We start from the raw sequence: 21,185 nt of genomic DNA on the forward strand, positions 1-21,185 counted from the left end.
GACACATGGAAGAGGGCCTAGGTCCTGCCCCAAATGATGTGACAGACTTTGACCATGGAAGTCCCCACTCTCCCTGAGTAATTGATGGGGAGTGGGATGGGGGTTTTGGTGGGGAGAGTGGGAGGACAGGAGTGAGAGGGAAGTGGGATTGGTATGTAAAATATGATTGTTTTTAATTTAAATAAAAATTACTTTTAAAAAAGATTAGGGGCTGGCTCTTCCTGTAGGCGGCCTGAGGTGACCTGTGAAGATGGTTTGCTACTCCCTCGACCCAGAAAACCCCATGAAATCATGCAAGTCAAGAGGATCAAATCTTCGGGTTCACTTTAAGAACACCCGTGAAACTTCCCAGGCCATCAAGGGCATGCATATCCAAAAAGCCACCAAATACCTGGAAGATGTCACTTTGAAGAAGCAATGTGTGCCATTCCGGCGGTACAATGGTTGAGTGGGCAGGTGCGCCCAGGTCAAACAGTGGGGATGGACACAGAGTCAGTGGCCAAAAAAGAGTGCTGAATTTTTGCTGCACATGCTTAAAAATGCAGTGAGTAATGATGAGCTTAAGGGTCTAGACGTCGATTCTCTGGTCATTGAACACATCCAGGTGAACAAAGCACCTAAGATGCGCCGACGAACCTACAGAGCCCACGGCTGGATTAACCCGTACATGAGCTCCCCCTGCCACATCGAGATGATCCTCATGGAAAAGGAGCAGATTGTTCCAAAGCCAGAAGAGGAGGTTGCACAGAAGAAGAAGATATCCCAGAAGAAACTGAAGAAACAAAAGCTTATGGCACGGGAATAAACTCAGCGTAAAATAAATGCAGATGAAAGTAAAGGTCTTCTGGTCTTCTGTATAAGCAGTTCCAGATTGCCTGCTAATCAACCCTGTTGGGAGGGGGATGCTTAACATACTGCAGAGGTTTATTAAAGTGATGAAGCTGTGAAACACTGAAAAAAAGAAAAGATTAGGGGCTGGGTTTGGTGGCACATGCCATTAATCACAGCACTCCAGAGACAGAGCCAGGTGGATCTCTGTGAATTCAAGACCAGCCTGGTCTACAGATCGAGTTCCAGGACAGCCTCCAAAGCAAAGCAATACAGAGAAACCCCATCTCAAAAAAAAAAGATTAGAATCAGGTTTCAGATACCATCCATTTGAATGTTTAATTTGTCTTTCATAAATGAGAAACTTAGTCTCAGATCATATTTTTTTAAAAAATTGAAAAGAACAAAGTTGTTCAATCTCCATGAGTTTGTAGGTGCTCTATTGTTTCTATTATTGTTGAAATCCAGATTTAATCCATGGTGGTCTGATAGGATTCAGGGGTTATTTCAATTTTCTTGTATCTGTTAAGAGTTGCTTTGTGAGAGGAACACAGTATATACTCACTCATATATGGATTTTAGACCTAGATCAAAGGATCACCAGCCTATAATTCACACCACCAGAGGAACTAGGATACAAGGTGTATTCTAAGAGATTCATATAAAGTCCTTCACAGAACCGGGAAGGGACAAGTCCCCCAGAGCTCAGGGGAAGTCGGGGGGGGGGCAGCGAATGGAGAGAGAAGTAGGAGAAAACGAGGGGGAGGAAAGGAAAACATGTGCGACCAGGAAGATTGAGCATGGTTAGGAATAGAAGACAGGAAAAGGAGAGAGAGACAGAGATAGATAGATAGATAGAGAGAGAGAGAGAGAGAGAGAGAGAGAGAGAGAACATAAAAGAGGGAGCCAATATTGGTTGGAAGATAAAATTGAACACAAAGAAAGGTCTAGAGAACTACAAGACTGCTGCCAAATAACAATTTGAGCTTCTGTGGAAAGGCAACCATAAATGCCCTTCCTGGAGAGTGAGATCAACAACTAACTTATCCATGGAGCCCTCAACTAATGCCTGTTGGAAACAGGAGCAAACACCCATACATAAACACTGAGTCGAAGTAGAACTCAGATGCAGATGGAGAGGACAAGACCAGGTTGCAGAAACACATAGAGACAGCTTACCTGAACAAGGAGGAGCTAATGCGCCCCCAGACTGATAGCTGGGATGCCAGCATGGGACTGACTCAGGCCCCCCTGAATATGGGACCTCAGATAGTGGAGCCAGGTTGTATCCCTGGTGCACAAAAGGACTTTGCGAACACATCCCCCATGGAGGGATAACTGCCTTAATCTAGAGACAGGAGAGAAGCCCTAGTCCCTACTTCATAGGACCTGTCAGATCTACATGACCCCAACTGGATGGCATTCCCCTACATATGGAATTGGGGTGGGGGGATGGGAGGGGAGGGGGGTTAGAGTGCATGTGAGAGGGCAGGGGGGGAAAAGGGAGGGAAGGAGGGAGGGAGGAAGGGAGGGAGGGGGAACTGGGATCAACATGTAAAATAATAAATTAAATTTAAAAAAATGCTTTGACTCCAAAATTTAAGTTCAAGGACAAGTTACTGGGGAAAAGGATTTCTATTTTTGTTTCCACAGAAAATGAAAAGATGTGGATTCCTTCCAGACTAATGTGGTTTGATCAAGCCAGACCACCTGAAACAGAGTACCAGGTGACCCTACATTCAAAACAGCTGGAATAAGCAGCCTTACAGACTACAGCCAGGATTTCTGCATCTTCTTCGAATCCCCCATGACAGTGCCCCTTACCAGCAGGAAGTAGTTTGGAAAGAACGATGCCCAAATTCCCAAATATTGTGTATAAATGTTTGTTTTCATTTAAATGGACTTGGTTATATAAAATAAATAAATAAATAAATAAAAGAAAACTCACAAAAAAAAAGAGTTGCTTTGTGCCTGAGTATGTCATCAGATTTGGTGAAAGTTCCTGAGGTGCTGAGAAGATGCTTTCTTTTGTATTTGGAATGTTCCGTTAGATTCATTTGGCTCATAACACCTGTTAGCTCCAGTATTTCTCTGTTTAGTTTTTGTTTAGATAATCTGTCCATTGGTGTGAGGGGGGAATATTAAAATTTCCTATCAATGTCTGAGGTTTTTTTTTTTTTTTTAATTTTACATGTTGATCCCAGTTCCCTCTCCCTCCCTCCCTCCCTTTTACCCTCTCTCCCCACTCACATGCACCCTGACCACCCTCCCCTCCCACCCCCCCACCCCAATTCCACGTGTAGGGCTATGCCATCCAGGTGGGGTCATGTAGATTTGTCAAGTCATTTGACAGGGACTAGGACTTCTCTCCTGTCTCTAGATTAAGGCAGTATCCCTCCATGGGGGATGTATCCGTAAGGTCCTTTCGTGCACCAGGAATACATCCTGGTTCCACTGTCTGAGGTCCCTTAGACTGCTCAGTCAATGTGTGAGTTTTGATATGTGATTTAAGCTTTCGTAATGTTTCTTTTAGAAATATGTGTTCCCTTGTATATGAAACATAGATGTTAAGAATTGAAACATTTTGGAGGATTTTTCCTTTGATGAGTATGTAATGTCCTTCCCTATCTCTTTTGATTAATTTTGGTTGGAAGTCTGTTTTCTTAGATATTAAAATAGCTGTACCATCTTGATCATTGGGCCCATTTGCAGGGAAAATCTTTTTCCAGTCCATTACTCTGAGGTCATGTCTATCTTTGATGTTGAGGTATGCAGCAGAAGGGTGGATTCTGTTTTTGAGTCTATTCTCTTAGCCTGTGTCTTTTTTTAATTTTTTGAAGATTTATTCATTCGTGACATCTACACTGCTTTGCCTGTATGTATCCCCACAGGCCAGAAGAGGGCACCAGACCTCATTACAGATGGTTGTGAGACACCAAGTGTTTGCTGGGAATTGAACTCAGGACCTTTGGAAGAACAGGCAATGCTCTTAACCACTGAGCCATCTCTCCAGCCTACCTGAGTCTTTTTATTGGGAAATTGAGATCTTTGATGTTGAGAAATATCAAAGACCATTAATTGTTGATTTCCTGTTATTTTGTCATTGTTGGTCATTGTCAATGTGTTGGTGGTGATTATGATACGTGTGTGTGTGTGTGTGTGTGTGTGTGTGTGTGTGTGTGTGTATACATATATTCCAAAATATAACCTGGTCATTCTGTATAATGTCACTTATATGTATTTTCAAGGTTGCTCACTCGACATTGAACATTGAAAATTGTGTTCATTTCTGGGGGAGATTACTTCCCCTGATCCCGGCTTTTCTAAGTTGCCTATAGTTCTTTGTATATAGTTCAGACCTGTGGTCTTTCACCCATCTACTTAGGTATGCCCATTGGGGTCAATGTTGTTCAGTTCATGTTTGAATAGGCATGTTGATGAGACTTTATGGGTGTAACTTCTGATTCCTAGGAGGTACAATTTCATAGCAAACTCTCTGATCCTCTGGGTCTTAGAAGATTTCTGTCCTTTCTTTTGCAGTGGTCCCTGAGCCTTAGGTGTGGGACTGTTTTGTAGATGTATCCATTGGGACTAGGTGCAACAATTTTGTATTTTGACTGGTTGTGCTTTTCTCCATGTATTGCACAGTCTACTTAATAAGGGATGAGGAATACACTCATCTGTGAGTATAAGAACACATGTTTAGAATGTAAGTAATTAGGGATTATGCTGGTTTAGTAAAGCAGTGGTTGTGGATTCTCCTACAAGATCCATGACCTCATTGTAATTAGCCAGGTTTTCTAGAACTAGGTATGATTTACCTAGTGTGGCTTATTTTTATTTTTGTTATGTTTATATGTTTGTCTGTGTGGGAATGTGTAGCTGATAGGATAAAAAGGGTAGATTATTGAATCTACTCTGAAAAGAATAAAGGGAGGATACAGATATGATAAAATAAAAGGTAGATTAATGAATCTATTCTTAAAAAGCAACTACTAGCTTTAAGTATTTTATATTGGATTGGATTTTATATATTGTATACTAATATTGTATCAATATTGTATATTGATACAAATTTGAAATTAATTTTGCTAAAACATACTGTACATATATTTCTATTATTGTTCAAGGTATTATACCTATACAACACATTTAACAATGTAATACAAATTTCTAGTCCTTGAAAGTTATTATTATCAACTGTATAGGAAGTGTAGTTTAGTAATTAGTCAACTATTACATTCAAACTTGTGGTCACATTAGGTATATTTACTAGGTCAAACAGATATTTTAAAAAGACAAGTCACCTTCGAAAACTTCAAAGATGTTCAGAATATGGCATTTAATATGTTTTAACAACATAGGTATCTTTTATGTCAATGAGACATCTTTGCTCATGGCAGCACCAATCTACGTCAGAGAAGATGAAAGGCATTGAAGAAACTCCACATGGAGTTTACTTTCTTTGTGGCAAAGGTAAGCCATTGGGCAAGAAACTGCCCTTGCCTCAAATGCTGAGAGTATGCTGTCTAAATTGGACAAAAAAGACACCAAAAAGAATGACTGCAAACTTTGCCAAGACAAAGCAGTCCAGTCCTTCAGAATATCCTGCTTCACAGACATATCTGTCAGATATGCTAAGACTATAGGCCGAAGATGAATGCCCAGATATTCCAGAACAACCTTGGATGTTTCTGTCATTTCTCACATTTTTTGGAAATCCCTTGCTCGTACTTCTTGTTTACTCAGTATTATTTCCTTCTCTGGTCTCTGAAGGAGTTGAAGACTAGATAGTATAGTTATAGTTTTCCTTGTTTACCAGACTCAGTAAAGAAACTCACTGAAGATGTGTTAAGTTTAGTAGGTTTAAAATTCATTAAAAATAATTTGATAATGCAAATTAGAATAGAAAGTAAATTAGGTACAAGACTTTAGACTCATCAAGAAAAACTAGATAATGGAGTGTTATCCCTGAATTTGTCAAATGCTAATGGACTAAACACTGTTCATGTAGTCATTGCCTTAGATATAGTTATTATACTTATTGTATATAGTTTTTCTTATATTAACTATAATCTTTTCAAATTTTTACACAAAAAAGGGAGATATGTAGTGATACCTTGCTTGTACAAATAAAGCTTATCTGAGGGTCAGAGAATGGAGCTTGCCACTAGCTAACCATAGAGGTCTTTACATCTGTACAAACAGACAGGAAGTGAGATGGCTAGGTGGAAACAGGATATAGGCAGGGATAAACAGGAATTCATTCTATTGTCTGCTGAGAAGCTAAGAAGGCAAGGTGTGGCTTGCTCCTTCTCTCTGATCTCTCAGCATTTCCCTCTATATCTGACTCTGGAGTTTTATTAATTAGACCAAATAAAAACTCCATTTATGTGTAGCTGTAGAGTGCAGGTGCCTTCAGGGTTCTGGAGAAGTCATCAGATACTGTGTGACTGGAGTTACAGGCATTTGTATGCTGGAAGCCAAACTTAAGTCCTTTACAAGGACAGTACTCCATCTTAACTGCTGAGCCATCTCTCCAGCCATAATATATTTTATTCTAATTTTATTACTAATATTAACTCTCTGGTCATATATTACACATCATACAGTAAATATACATATATGTGTATATGTATAGATACATATATGCACATATGATATAAAGGTTGTAGAATGATTATAAAGAGTTCAGAGGCTACAGTAGAGTTCAAGAGTGTTTCAGAAATAAGAAACACAGAAGCTGATGAATGTTCAAATGGAGTCTGTATTGATAAGGTATCAATGGAACAAAGCCTTAGATCTGAGCCATGGGATCAAAGATGAGCTGTAGAGTTGAGTCCAGCTACAGAAGTAAAAGGGTAGAACTAGCTCCAGAAGAATGAACAGGCAGATGGATGAACAGATGGCAGGTCTGAATAGGTAAGCAGGAGGATGAGTAAACAGTAATTCAAGTAAGCCACACGAACAGCAGGAACCAAGAGGAGTTTAAGTTCCCAGGACAGCAAAAAGTTCTCTGCTTGTCAGTCATTGATGCACATACCAAGTGGTCAAATAACGACTCAATAAAGGCTGTCACCATCTCCATGCTAGGTCTGTTTTCGTCAGTGTCCTATTGCAGTAAAGACACACCATTCCATTCCATGACACCCGTAGACTTGTAGTCATGCCATATTTTAGAAATGGATTCAGTTCAACTTCAAAAGTCTCCATAGTCTACCATAGTCTTAAAATTGCTTCAAAGTCCCAAAGTCTCTTCTGAGATTCATGGCGATATCTTAACCCTACTCCCTTGTAAAATCAAAATTAAAAAGCAGATCACATACTTTCAACATATAGTGGTACAGAATACACATTACCATTCCAAAATGGAGAAAAAGAAACATAACAAGGAGATACTGAACCAAAGCAAGACTGAAAGCCAGCTGGGCAAACTCTAAACTCTACATCTCTGTCTGATATCAAAGCACTCTTCAAATCTCCAAACACTGTAACACAAGTTTTAGTTGGTCTTAATAATAAAAACCCACAGCTAGATATCAGGGAAAATGCTGAAAGATCAGAGAGAGAAAAGAGCAAGCCACAACCAACTCTTACATTGTTAACTCCTCAGCCAGAAGAAGCCGAGTTTCTGTCTCCTCACATCTCCTGTCTCCTCACATCTCCACCCGGCCATATCACTTCCTATCTGTCTGTACAGACCTCCAGACCTTTGTTGAGTGTAACATACTTCTCTCTCTTGGGCTGGTTCCATGCTCTGTTAGCAGTTCTGCTTGACATCTATCCCATAACTCTGGTATCTCCAGTAACTTAGGGTCTCCAATGACTTCTCTTTCACAGCTTCACACAATGACCTTTCTGAGCCTCCATGCAGGAACATTTCTGACACATGCCTGGCCTCTGTAGCTTTCCTTAGCCAAGGATGAAGATTACACAACCCCTTTTTTCTATCTATGTCTCGAAAGCCAGAGTCATGGGTCTGAAGCTGCCAAGTTCTGCTGTTTGTTGGGGCTGGAACATGGCCCCCTTCTTTCAATTGCATCTGCATCAGCTTTCTGTTGTTAATTGGCTTCTTCATTACTTAAGCTTTCCTTTAATTCTTTTTCATAAGTTGGAAGCTGAACTGAATTGGGTCTTTCCCTGAAGACACCAGTCTCTTTATTCCATTTAGCACCAGACTCAATAAGGGATTTTTTTTTTAACTTTTTATCTCCTTGAGTACTAGGGCTTAGTTCCATTATACTTCCTGGTGCTTTTTTTCTCATGAACTGTACATTTTGTATTTTTCCTTGCTCAACTTTCTCCTTTTCTTTATGATCTGCATGAGAGTGAACACTAATAACTACATGACAAAGTCAATACTAGGCTGCCTTGAAATCTCCTCTGCCACCAATGTAAATACAAAATTTTCAGTTTATCCTCAGACATGTATAGCATGAATAATAAAAATCCAGAGACAGATATTGGGGTTCAAGATGAAGACCATAAAAGAAAAGCAGCCAAACCACTAGAGAGTCCTTACTTCTACCAAGTCTCAGACCAAAGGGAGTGATCCTGTCCTCAGAGTGACTGCAGACTGCAGTGCTCTCCACTAAAACTCAGACTGCTCTGAGACTGCACTGAGCTCCTGTCTCATATTCCTCTCTAGTGTTGGGATTGAAGGCATGTCGTCCCAAGTGCTGAGATCAAAGGTGTGAGACCTGCTTTTCTGTTAGACTGATTCATTGTCATGTAGCCCAGGGTGGCCTTGAACTCACAAAGATCCATCTGCCTCTGTCTCCCAAGTGCTGGAATTAAATGTGTGGCCACCACTGTCTGTACTCTATGGCTAACTAGTTTCTTAGGTATGTGACTAACTAGTGGTTTATGGGACAAGGGCAAAAAGCAGACACATTCTTTGACAAAATCTCATAAGAACAGTCTCTATGTTAGTTACTAATGTTCTTCTCCTCTGAAACCTCTTCTGCTGGATTGCCATAATCTGCATTGCTCCCAGCACTACTAATGTGGCCCATCAAGCCCTGCCTAGAGCATTCAACTGATTTCCCAACCCAGAGTCCCGAAGTCCACAGTCCACTACAAGCAGCATGGTCAGACTTATCAAAGCAATACCCCACTCTCTGATACCAACTACTGTCATTGTCAATGTGCTATTGCTGTGAAGAGAGACCGTGACCATGGCAACACTTATAAAAGAAAGGATTTCATTTGTTTGTTTTTGATTGTTGTTTTGAGACAGGGCTTCTCTGTAGTCCTGGCTGTTCTTGAACTTACTTTGTAGACCAGACTAGCGTTAAACTCACAGACATCCACCAACCTCTGCCTACTGAGTGCTGGGATTGAAGGCATGTGACACCACTGCCTGGCTAAGGAAAGGATTTAATTTAGGGCTTGCTTACAGTTTCAGAGGTTTAATCCATTGTCACCATGGCAGGGATTAGGCACATGGTGCTGGAGAAGTAGCTGAGAGTTCTACATCCAAATCTGCAGGTAGCAGAAAGAAAGAGAGCCACTGGGCCTAGCTTGAGTTTCTGAAACCTCAAAGCCCACCCCAATGGCACACTTCCTCCAACAAGGCCATACTTACTAATCCTTCTAAGTAGTGCCACTCCCAGATGACTAAGCATTCAAGTATATAAGCCTATGGAGGCCATTCTTATTCAAGCCACCACAATGGCCACCTCTTTATGGGATCTGGGTGAAGTAGTTACATATTTTCCTTGGTCTGCTGTGTCCACTAAGTTCTTGGAGTTTCTGGGGTAATTTTAATATGCTTATGTGCCCCTACAATCCCAGTTCACTCAACAAGTTCATAGAGTGGCACCCTTTCCACTCTAGGAATAAGCTGTTTATGATTTATGCTATGTGGGTAGTTATCCTCCCCCTCAAAATGGACTCCAGAGCCCCTTGTAAGATGGAGTCCCAGCCTGGTCAACAGAGCAAGTTCCAGGACAGGCTTCAAAGCTACACAGAGAAACCTGTCTCAGGAAAAAAAATGGACTCTCTCTGGCTAGTAAGATGGTTCACCAGGTAAAAGTGTTTGCCATACAAACCTGATAATCTGGATTCCACTCCAGGGTTCCATGTTACTATGTTAGAAGGAAAGAACCAGCTCTTTACACTGTGGCATATATTCTCTGTCTGTCTGTCTGCCTGCCTGCCTACCTGCCTGTCCTGCCTCTCTCTCTCTCTCTCTCTGTCTCTCTCTCTCTCTCTCTCTCTCTCTCTCTCTCACACACACACACACACACACACACACACAGTCTAGAAAGACTTTCACACAATATGGAGTAATTTGGAGCAGGGCAGAGCCTGATCTCAACAAAATCAGCTAGGTCCTGAGAGGAACTTAGATTGGATTGAAGACATAGCCAGAATATAGCAATATTAACTATAATATTATAAGTGGGCTTATTTTATAAACAATAAGGTCAAGTACCTTTCCCACAAGCTTTAAGAACACGCCCAGACTGGGTATGGTAGTGCACAACTTTAATCCCAACATTATAGAGGCAAAGACTATGAGTTCCGGGCCAGCTAAGGCTACATAGTGATATCTTGTTTCAAAAACAACAACAACAAAAGAACATACCCAGATTTATGTCAACAATGGAGAGTAGACTCAGGAATAGTGATCTTTATAAATGTTGTAGTTAGGGTTGCTGTGAAGAGACTCCATAACCATAGCAACTCTTATAAAGGAAAACTCCTTTTTTGTTTTTTCAAGACAGGATTTCTTTGTGTAGCCCTAGCTGTCCTGGAACTAGCTCTGTAGGCCATGCTGGCCTTGAACTCACAAAGATTCACCTGCTTCTGCCTCCTAGGTGCTGGGATTAGAGGTGTGCACCACCACTACCTGGCTAAAGGAAAATATTTAGTCGAGGTGTACACTTACAGTTTCAGAGGTTCAGTCCATTATCACCAGGGTAGGTCATGGTGCTATGTAGGCAGGCATGGTACTGGAGCTGAGACTCCTACATCTTGATCTAAAGGTAACAGAACTGAATTGTCTCAATGGGCATGGCTTGAGCATCTATGACACCTCAAAGCCCACTTCCACAGTAACACACTTCCTCCAACAATACCATACCCACTCCAACAAGTCCATATCTCCTAATAGTACCACCCCCTTTGTTGTCCATTTTCTTTGAAACCACCACAATAAGTAAGATTGGTCACATGCCCTTTAAGGCAGTGCTTCTCAACATTCCTAATGCTGAGACCCTTTAATACATCTCCTCACGTTGTAGTGACCCTGACAATAAAATTATTTTCATTGCTACTTCATAACTGTAATTTTGCCACTGTTGTGAATCACAATGTAAATATCTGTGTTTTCAATGGTGTTAGGTGACTCCTGTGAAAAGATCGTTTGAGCCCCCCGCCAAAGGAGGTTATGACCCACAGTTTGAGGCCCATTGCTTCAATATATCCTGGTAAATTGGGAGAAATAAAAACTTTTATAACACTGCTGCCTATTTGGAAAACAAATTCAGTGCACCCATATCCTGTAAGCTATAACTCCAACAGCAAGTGTTCTCTCAAGAACTTGTTGGGGAATGTGACACTCATTAAGCCCAACAATCTATCTCTATATAAGATACTAAACAAGCTGGGTGGTGGTAGTTGTGGTGATGGTGGTGATGGTGGTGGTTGTGGTGGTGGTGGTGGTGGTGGTGGTGGTGGTGGTGGTGGTGGTGGTGCACACCTTTAATCCCAGCACTTGGGAGGCAGAGGTAGGTAGATCTCTGTAAGTTTGAGGCAAGTTCCAGAACAGCCAGAGAAATCCTGTCTCTAAAATAAAAACAAAACACAAACAAAAAACAAGCCACAAACAGACAAACAAAATCTAAAACAAAAAAAACCAAAAAACAAAAAACTTTACAGCCAAATCTTTGTGTGTGTGTGTGTATTTTTTAAATTTTTTTCTTATTTTACATATCGATCCCAGTTCCCTCTCCCTTCCTCCCTCTCTCCCCCCTTCTTCCCTTCCAAGACCCTCAACCACCCTCCCATCCCACCCCCACTCCACAGGGAGGGTGATACCTTCCAGGAGGGATCAAAAAAATCTATCAAGTCATTTGGAGTAGGGACTAGGCCCTCCCTCCTGCCTCTAGTTTAAGGGAGTATCCCTCCATGGGGAATGTGCTCCCAAAGTCCTTTTGTGCACCAGGGATACATCCTGGTTCCACTGTCAGAGGTCCCTTAGACTGCCCAGGCCTTCTAACTGAGATCCATGTTCAGGGGTTCTGGGTAGGTCCAATGCTGGTTTCCCAGCTATCAGTCTGGGGGTTCATTAGCTCCTTCTTATTCAGGTCAGCTGTCTCTGTGGGTTTCTGTAGCCTGGTCTTGACCCCATTTTCTTATTACTCCTCCCTCTCTGCATCTGGATTCCAGTTCGGCTCAGTGTTTAGCTGTGGGTGTCTGCTTCTGTTTAGATAAACAATAGATGAGGGCTCTATGATGGTAGATAAGTAAGTCATCAATCTCATTTTCAGGGAAGAGCATTTAGGGTAGCCTTTCCACTGTTGCTCAGATTGTTAGGGAGGCATCTTTCTCAATTGAGGTTCCCTTCTTTCAGATAACTCTAGGTTGTTTGTCAAGTTGACATTAACACTAGCCAGCACAGATACTGAGCACTTGTGTCTTTTACGTAGCAAGTCTGTTGCGGTAATTTAAAAATTCTTTTGTGTTGCATTTATTTAGGTATTTGTGAGTTCAGAGGACAACTTGTGGGACTCAGTTCTCTCTTTCCACTAACAAGTCCCAGGGTTCAAATTTAGGCCATCAGGCTCAGAGGCAAGCACCTGTACCTACTGAGTGATCTGGCCAACCTGCTGCAGTATTTGACAAGTTGGTTTTTGTTTTTTCCCAAGGGACTCTGTTGTTGATACTCTTCACTTTTCTACTGCAGTAAAACACTTGAGTCAAGTGCCTCCTGTGCGGGAATATTATTTTAAGGTGTGTGATTTTTGTTTATGCTCCATTTGTTTAACAGCGAAGCTGTGATTCCTTGCCTGTTTAAAACACCTGATGTTCTAATAATGAGCTGAACAGCCAATAGTGAGCTAGGAGCAAGAATAGACAGGGCTGGCAGGCACAGATTATAAAAAGAAGGAGAAACAAGGAAGAGGAACAAGAGACCAAGGAGAGAGAGGGGGGATGTCAGCGGCCAGCTATACAGCCAGCCAGAGAGTAAGAGTGAAAGTAAGATATACATAAGTAAGATCCAGAGGCAAAAGGTAGTTAAATTAAGCTTAGAAAAGCTGGCAAGAAGCAAGCCGAAACTGGGCATTAATAACTAAAATTGGGCCTCTGTGAGTGATTTGGGAGCTGGGTGGTACTCCCCCCCAAAAAAAAGATCCAAAAGAAAAAAGAATAAAACATCATACAACAACCTACTATGTATGTATGTATGAACATTGTTGTTTCAATGTTTGTGCTAGTTAGTTTTTTTTTTTTTTTTTTTTTTTTTTTTTTTGTCAACTTGACACAAGTTACAGTTATCCTGAAATAGGAACCTCCATTGAGAAAACAACTTCATTGTGTTACCTTCTTCAGGCAAGTCTGTGGGGCAGACTTTATTAACAACTGATGTGGGAGAGTACAGCCCATTATGGGTGGTTTTTCCCATAGACAGGTGGTCCAGGTTTGTATAAGAAAGCAGGCTGAGCAAGCCCCAGGGAACAAGCCCTGGAGTTCTTCAGTTACACCAGTGACACTCCTTTGTAGAAAATGGATTTTACCTTTCCCAGGAGCTATCAATTGCACATAGCTTCTTACTAAGAGTTGGGACTTCACATCCACTTCCCCTTCGTATTGCGGTTAAATAAGGATCAGGATAAACAGATAGGCTGAATAGATGTTTATTCAGGGAGAAATAACTTACAACCTAGACAAGTTCCACCGGATGCTCTCCTCTCTGCTCTCTGTGACCCACCAGCAAGAGAACTTTCCCTGGCTCCTCCTCAGACCTCTTTCTACAGGTCACTTCCGCCCTGGCTCCAACCCCCCAATGGGCGTGGTCAAAAAGTGAATATTCCTCTACACCTTCGTGTTGGGATTTTGTTTGGCAGGACCCGGGCATGCGGTCACATGAACTCTGTGAGTTTCTATGTGTATCAGCCCTGTTGAGTCTGAAAGATGCTGTTTTCTTGGTGTCCTGCAATACCTCCAGCTTTTACAATCTTTCTGCCTCCTTTTCTGAGTATATCCTTGAGCCTTGAGAGAATGAGTTTGGTAAAGTCTTTGAACATTGTTCTGTTGTAGTCATGATGTTTTATAGCACAACAATAGAAACTCTAAGACACAGGATTATTGCAACTTATGTTGGGAAGTGCAAGAAGCAAACAGAGCATCCAGATCTAGATGGGACGACCAGTATCAATGCTTCCAAATTCTATTTAGTTTTTAACACCCTGTGGTAGGGAAGAGGCTGAAGACTTGAAGAAACTTTCATCCTAGTCTCAAGAGTTCTTAGCCCCACTAGTAGTGAATCACGTGGCATATAGGTGGTTCTAGAGGTCAGGCCATCTGCTTAGCTTACTCTCAGGATTTTTTGTGGGGAGGTTTCAAGACAGAGTTTCTCTGTATTGCTTTGGAGCCCATCCTGGAACTCACTCTGTAGACCAGATTCGCTTTGAACTCACAGAGATCCACATGCCTCTGCCTCCCGAGAGCTGAGGTTAAAGGCATGTACTGCCAACACCTGGCTACTCTCAGGCTACTCTCAGGATTTTAAGTCTTTGTAGTTATCCCTAGGTAATGGGATCTGATCCCTGGCACTGAAAGTGGGATACTGACTTTGCTGCCTGAGCCTTCTACCACCTGACTTTCTGAAAATCTCCTGATTTCTCACTAAAGGCTGGCCAAAACCAAATCTTTAAAAGAACAAAACAAAACTATTTTACTATATGTGTATGGGTGTTTCCCCTGAATGCATGTCTGTGTACCACATGGATATCTGGTGCTCAGAGTTCAAAAGAGGGCACTGGATCCCCTATAACTGGAGTTACAGACGGTTGTAAGCAACCATATAGGTGGTAAGAATAGAACCCAGGTCTTCTGGAACAGCAGCTAGAGATCTTAACCACTGAGCCATCACTCCAATCACAGAAGCTGAGCCTTTCAGCTCTTTGCCTTCAAACCATTCTGATAGCTTTTTCAGCATGAACAACAGCCTCCTTGAGATCTCTAAACCCAGTCTCTATGTCCTGAATGACTGGGATATGCAGCTGCAGGAGGTGCATCCTGCCTTCTAGGCTGTAGATAACAATATTGTGTGGCTTCAGGAAGCAGCTCCAAGTCCTTTGGTTGCTATCATTGGCCTGCTGAAACACTTCAGGCTCCAGGGCACAAGCACTTTGTGAAGTAGTGTTTTCCTGATCCTCTCTCAGTTGAGCCCTTGTTGGAATTAAACCATGCCTGGCCAAGGGACACTTGGAGAACTGGGGGAAATTGTCCCATCTACCTTGACCAGCAAGGAAAACGCAACGCTCAGACTCTTCTTTAAGCAGTTTATTAAGGAACCTTGTACAATCTTCTGACCCCCGGGGCAGCCCAGCCCACAGCTTAAAAGCCCTTGGGCAGTCAATCCCAGAATGCCATGCGGTGAAAAACAAAAACAGACAGGTCCACATACATGGAAGCAAGCCAGATTCTCAGCCTTAGCTAAATATGGAATTGTTTAATACAGAGAGCACTCACCATCGGGAAGGTGGAAGGCGGAAGCCAGCGCCATCTTTAAGGCACAGCACTTCGCAGCTCTCTACAGGAAATCTCATGCTTCCTTCTCCTCCACACATATGGCAGCCCCAAGCTGAGCAGGCCCACAAATGGTGTCTCCCAGATCCTAGTCTCTTAACTTGTGACCACTCTTTTCTTGTCACTTGTCTCAATAACCCTTGCTGAAAGGCTTGGGTCCAAACACTGGCTAGGAGCTTTGAGGGAATGAAGACAGACATACAGACAACTAAGCTGGAATCAAGAGGTGCTTTCTTACAGCTGCAACCAGGAACCTCAGCATGTTTGTAACACATACATAAGGGGAGGGGCTAGCTAGTCTCAGTAGGAGGTCTCTGTATGTGAGCAGTCTTGGGCTTTAAAATTCTTAGAGGAAGAAGGTGCAGTTACTAGTCTTTGCACACTGATCAATCGTCCAATAAACACCAATACTTGGTCCCCCAGAAAGCTTTGCCATCTCTTTGGAGCCAAGCCCATAGGGTTATTGGTTTTGTCAATTTACCATGGGCCAATTGGTCTCAGACATCCCTATGTCAAAATACACATTCACGCAAGGTGTCATCCTCTCCCTACACCTGGTCTTTGTAGAATTCCTTTGAAGTATCAGAACTCTGTAGAGTTCTGTAGACTCCAATCCCAATTCTTGTGTCCTGAGGAGGAGAGTCATCTCCACTGAAAATGGGGCAATTTGACACCAGTTACAAAGCAAAACCAAAGGTCTTTTGGATCATAAAAAAAAGAACTCTCATAGGAGCCTAGCATTGTTATTCGGTGGTAGAGCACTTGCCTAGCATATAAGAGGTCTTGGGTTCCATTTGGAGCACAGAATTACTGTTAACAGATACATGCAAAAACTAAATGGACAGCAATATTTGCATGGATGAAGTATGAACTGTTTGTACAATGAAATAGAATATAGCAGTGAAGAAAGAAAACTAATGCATGGAACAACATAAACAGATCCCACAAACACTGCATTGTATGAAAATAATTGACCACAAAATATGATCCTATTTATAGGAAATTCAAAACAGACAAGGTGGTCTACAGTTTAGAAGTAGTTAAGACAGTGGGCCTGCAATATATGTCAGCAAGCAAAAGCACCCATAGTAGAAGGGGAGAACCAATTTCAAAAAGTTGTCCTGACCTACACATTCAGGACATGATATGTAAGCTTGTGCGCACACTCACAGACTTGCACACACACACACACACATACACACACACACACACACAAATAATAATAATAATAAGTCAACTTTGTATTCTGTTTCCTTTTTTGTTTGTTTGTTTGTTTGATTGGTTTTTGAGACAGGGTTTCTCTTTGTAGCTTTGGCTGTCCTGGAACACTCTCTGTAGACAAGGCTGGCCTTGAACTCAAGAGATTCACCTGATTGTTTCTTGTTCTAAGAGCTAATTACATAGGAGTGGCTAATTTGTAAGAAGAAAATGAGTTTTGTATGCATTATTCTCTATGTGCATTTTATTTCTTTAATTTTTACTGATCCAGGATATTATATGCCTGTAATCTCAGTACATGGAGGCTGAGGCAAGAAAAATCACAGATCTCAAGGTCAGCCTGAGCTACACAGTGAGAACCTGCCTTGAAAAATAGTTTTTGTGGGGGTAGGAGAGATGGTTCAGTGGTTAAAAGCACTGGTTATCCATCCAGAGGACCCAGGTTTGAGTCCCAGCACCCACATGGAGGTTCATGACCATCTGTAAGTCCTGCTTCAGGGGATCACATCTTCCTTTCTTTTTGGGAACTGGACAAGCATAAAACAATTTTAAAAGTTTATTGGCAATAATTGTACTTTGATAACCGGGGCAAGAAGAGTACTTTTCCCATAATGAATATGTAATTCTTTTGGATTTGACATTTTTACTTGTTATTGATATACTTTTTTCATTATATATAGTGTTCAGGTATATATAGCCAATTTCTTTCTAGCAATGTCATATACTTTGACCATATTGTTCCTCCTCTACCCCATGAAATCAGTATGGTAGATCCTGTGACAAGAACAAAATGCTTATGATCAGCCTGACAGATAGTCCACTGGGAACTTGCCATTCTGTGCCTTTTTTTTATTGCTAGAGTCAGATGAAGTACTTCTTCATAGGTAAAGATATGAAAGATATAGTGGATGCTAGTGTTTTATATACTATTTTATATAAAATAAACAGTATACACACATATATATACTGTATATAGAATATATATGTACTAATTTGTGTGTGGGGGTGCATGTTTGTGGTGTACGTGTGTGTTAACCTCAGGCCTTATCAACCAACTGAGCTTTATATTTTCCCAGCCCTATATGTATACTTTAAGTCAGTGGTGACCCAAAGCAGGCAAGCAGTGTGGCTGAGTTACAATGAGCAAGAGAAAGTGGTGTTTGCAGTCAAAACAGAAGGGGCTAGAGCATGGACTTTAGGGTTATTTGAAGTGTAGGCTCTAGGTTTTAAGGTTTAATTCATGTATAGCTAGAATGAAAATTTCTCAAGGGCTGAGAGCTTGATGAAGTAGAACTTGGGAGAACAGAAGCATTTGGTCTTGATCTACAAGCCAGAAGGCCATGGATAGATTGAAGTCATCAACACAAGAGGTAGCATACCAATTTTTTTAATCCCCCAAAAGAATGGATTCCTAGTTGTGTCCCGTAATAACACACTCATGCATGGAGTGGACAGAACCAGCTATTCCATCTGTGAGGATTCAGGCAGTATGCTGGCCTGCCCCCTGTCACCTGGCAGGAGGAACTCAGGCAGTACCCTGGCCTATGGTCGCTAGGCACTATGCAGTCCTTAGCAGGTGCAAAAGGTCCCTTTAAGGGACAGGCTCCTCCCATTCCCGCTGTTTCTGCTGCTCCTCTGAAGAGGCAGGCAGGTCTTTGTACTGCCTGTAGTCCTGTGGCTATCTGTCTCCCTCCCCCCTCCCCTCCCCTCCCTCCCTCTTTTCCTCCCTCCCTTCCTCCCTTTCTCTTTCCCTTCCCTTCCCCCACTCCCTTTTACCCCAATAAAACTTCCCATGTAAGCTCTGTCTACATGGGGAATTGTCCCCCCACCCACATTCGGAGTTTCCCACCAAGGTCCCTCTTGCACTGTTATCATGACATTGGTGCCCCGAGGCACGCCAGGACCTCCAACTGCATCAATGTTTCAACTAAAGGATCACTGGATCTTATTTTCACCTCACTTGTGGCAACTGTATCTTATCCAGACTGCTGCTTAAGGGCCCTCCATATCCCGATATTTCATGGTGTTGTAATTTTTAAAAAGTGGCATGAGAGAAAAAGATGCCACGCTGTTTCACATCACTGTCCAGGCTCTGTGGAACCATCAGGCACTGCCTGGACCTGCCAAAATTGTTTGAGATGGATCCAAATCCAAATCGACTCCCTAGGGCTTAAAGCACCTGATCCTTTCCCATCACCATGGCATCACCTGGACGTATTTGATAGTCTTGCGCATCCAGCTCTATGGCCAACAGCTGGTAGTCCTGCAACAACAGCTGATTAGGAATGGTCAGTGGGTCTCCAGAAAACATCCAGTTCCCATGAGTGAGGCAGAGAAGACCCAAGGATCCGCAATTCCTAGCATCCCAGGAATTCAGAGAGGGTCGATTTCGACAGGCACAGGCTGCCCAGCGAGTCCTCATGCAAAGGGTGGGGGCTAAGGGCTCTGAACCCCAAAGAGCCATGGTTGCCTGGTGCCAAGGCTTTTCTAGGCCCAAAGCAGAAAAGCCATGAGAGTTCTCACTCTTGGGAAATAGCCAGAGGTGGGGAAGGCGAAGTGGCTCACCGATCATGCCAGTTTTAGATGGAGGGACCCAGCGATCCAGAGAAGAGAGGCTGTCACATGTGGACCAGGTTCCAGGATCCTGGTGTGCCTCAAACTGCCTACAGGCAGGAGGACGCGCCAGGAGAGCCTTTCCCGCTGGTCAGGGAACCAATTTTTTAATTAAAAAAAAAAAAGAGAAAGCAGCATGAAGCATGAGAGAAAAAGACATCATGCCATGGAGCACACGTGAAGGTTTTTTTTTTTTTTTTTTTTTTTTTAAGTTGGGGGAAAGGGAACAGAAAAAGAGGGACGGGAGGGGGAGAGACCAGCCTCTAGGGACAGGAGCAACAGAAGAGAAAGGCAGAGTGGGGAGGAGGAGACAGATGTGCAGAGAAGCAGAAGGGGGATTATCAGCAGAGAGGGAGAGAGAAGGATGGGAGGTGGGCAAGGCCATCTTAAAAGGGAATGTAGTGAATATGCACAGGCAGTGCTCTTAGTGGCTGCAGCTGAGGGGGTATCCTGTCAGGACCCCAAGGGCAGGCCAATACAGATGCCCGCATACTTAACACCATCTCTTGTTCCAAAAGTTCATTTAATACATTTTCCTCAGATAAAGGACATGCCATATAGTAAACTGATTTAGATGCAGAACTTCATCTTTGCCAAAAAGCTGAGAAGTGATAATGGACCAATTATTGTTCAAGCACACACTATGGTGAGCACTACTTAGAGCAGAATGTACCTGAACTCCTGTTCCTCTAGAATTTATATCCTTGTGGAATGCTCTCCTCCAGGCATGGAATTGCCATTGATGTCTTAAAATGAAAACAGTTAAATCCCTTGCCCATGTTCCTGTAAGTAACCCCAATTAAATCCATACGTTTAACGGGCTATTTATGGGTGAGAATCTTTCTCCTGTCTGTTACATGGTTCCAAGGATGGATCTGACTGGGGTAGAAATGGAATGAACAAAACAGAAACCCATACACACAGAAAAGCTGAGAGATCTGGTAGTTTGGATTCTCTGATGGAGGAACCATAGTACTCTAGGAAGACTGGCATGCTTAGCATATAGAATTAACAGGTGGGATTATGACATCCAGATAAATAAGGAGCCAGGGTTTATGGAATATAGCTGGATAAAGAAGACAAGATTAGCTAATCTCAGTAGGAGTGGTCTCTGTAGGAGTAGTAGTCTTCAGGATGTAAATATGGAAGTGTGGAGAAAGCTATAGTTGACATTTTCTGTATACACTATCAACATCTACACTTGGACCAACAGGGAAGCCTTTGCCATTTCCCTAGGCTTGAGGAAGGCATCACCATTTTCCCATGGATCTGAAACATTGGGCTTCTTGACATGGCCATGGCTATGTCAACAGCACACACTCAGGACTTCACACACTAAGGGCTTTCTCAGCTCCCATAGTTTGTCCTTGGTGAACTATTTGGAGTGAATAGATAAGATGCTTGTTTTGTCTCCACAGGAAAAGTTGATGCAACATTTGGCACCCAGAGACATGACAAGGTGAATTTGGGGAGGAACAATTACATTGTCTCTGCTGTGGGTGAAAAGGCATGAAACTAACTGAAGCCAAGCCACCCTAGGCTGTAGAATCTGTGGAGACAATCCCAACATGGCTTGTTCCAGGAGTAGGCAATTATATTCACCTAGAGTTAACTGCACATTTCTCACCTGTCTGTAAGAAAGTATACAGGGAGATGCAGGCAGATCTCTGTTAAGTATAAGGCTAGCCTGATCTACATAGCAAGTTCCAGGACAGCCAGAACTACACAGTGAGACCACTTTAACAACAAGGTAAACAAACAAA

The 21,185-nt window shown here is 42.4% G+C and overlaps 1 pseudogene; it reads left to right on the top strand.

Moving 5' to 3' along the window:
• Window positions 1-224: 224 nt before the first annotated feature.
• LOC127218281 (60S ribosomal protein L17-like) lies at window positions 225-842 on the top strand (annotated as a pseudogene).
• Window positions 843-21,185: the final 20,343 nt, after the last annotated feature.

Source organism: Phodopus roborovskii, unplaced genomic scaffold (assembly GCF_943737965.1).
Source record: "Phodopus roborovskii unplaced genomic scaffold, PHOROB, whole genome shotgun sequence".
In the NCBI taxonomy this organism is placed as follows: Eukaryota; Metazoa; Chordata; class Mammalia; order Rodentia; family Cricetidae; genus Phodopus; species Phodopus roborovskii.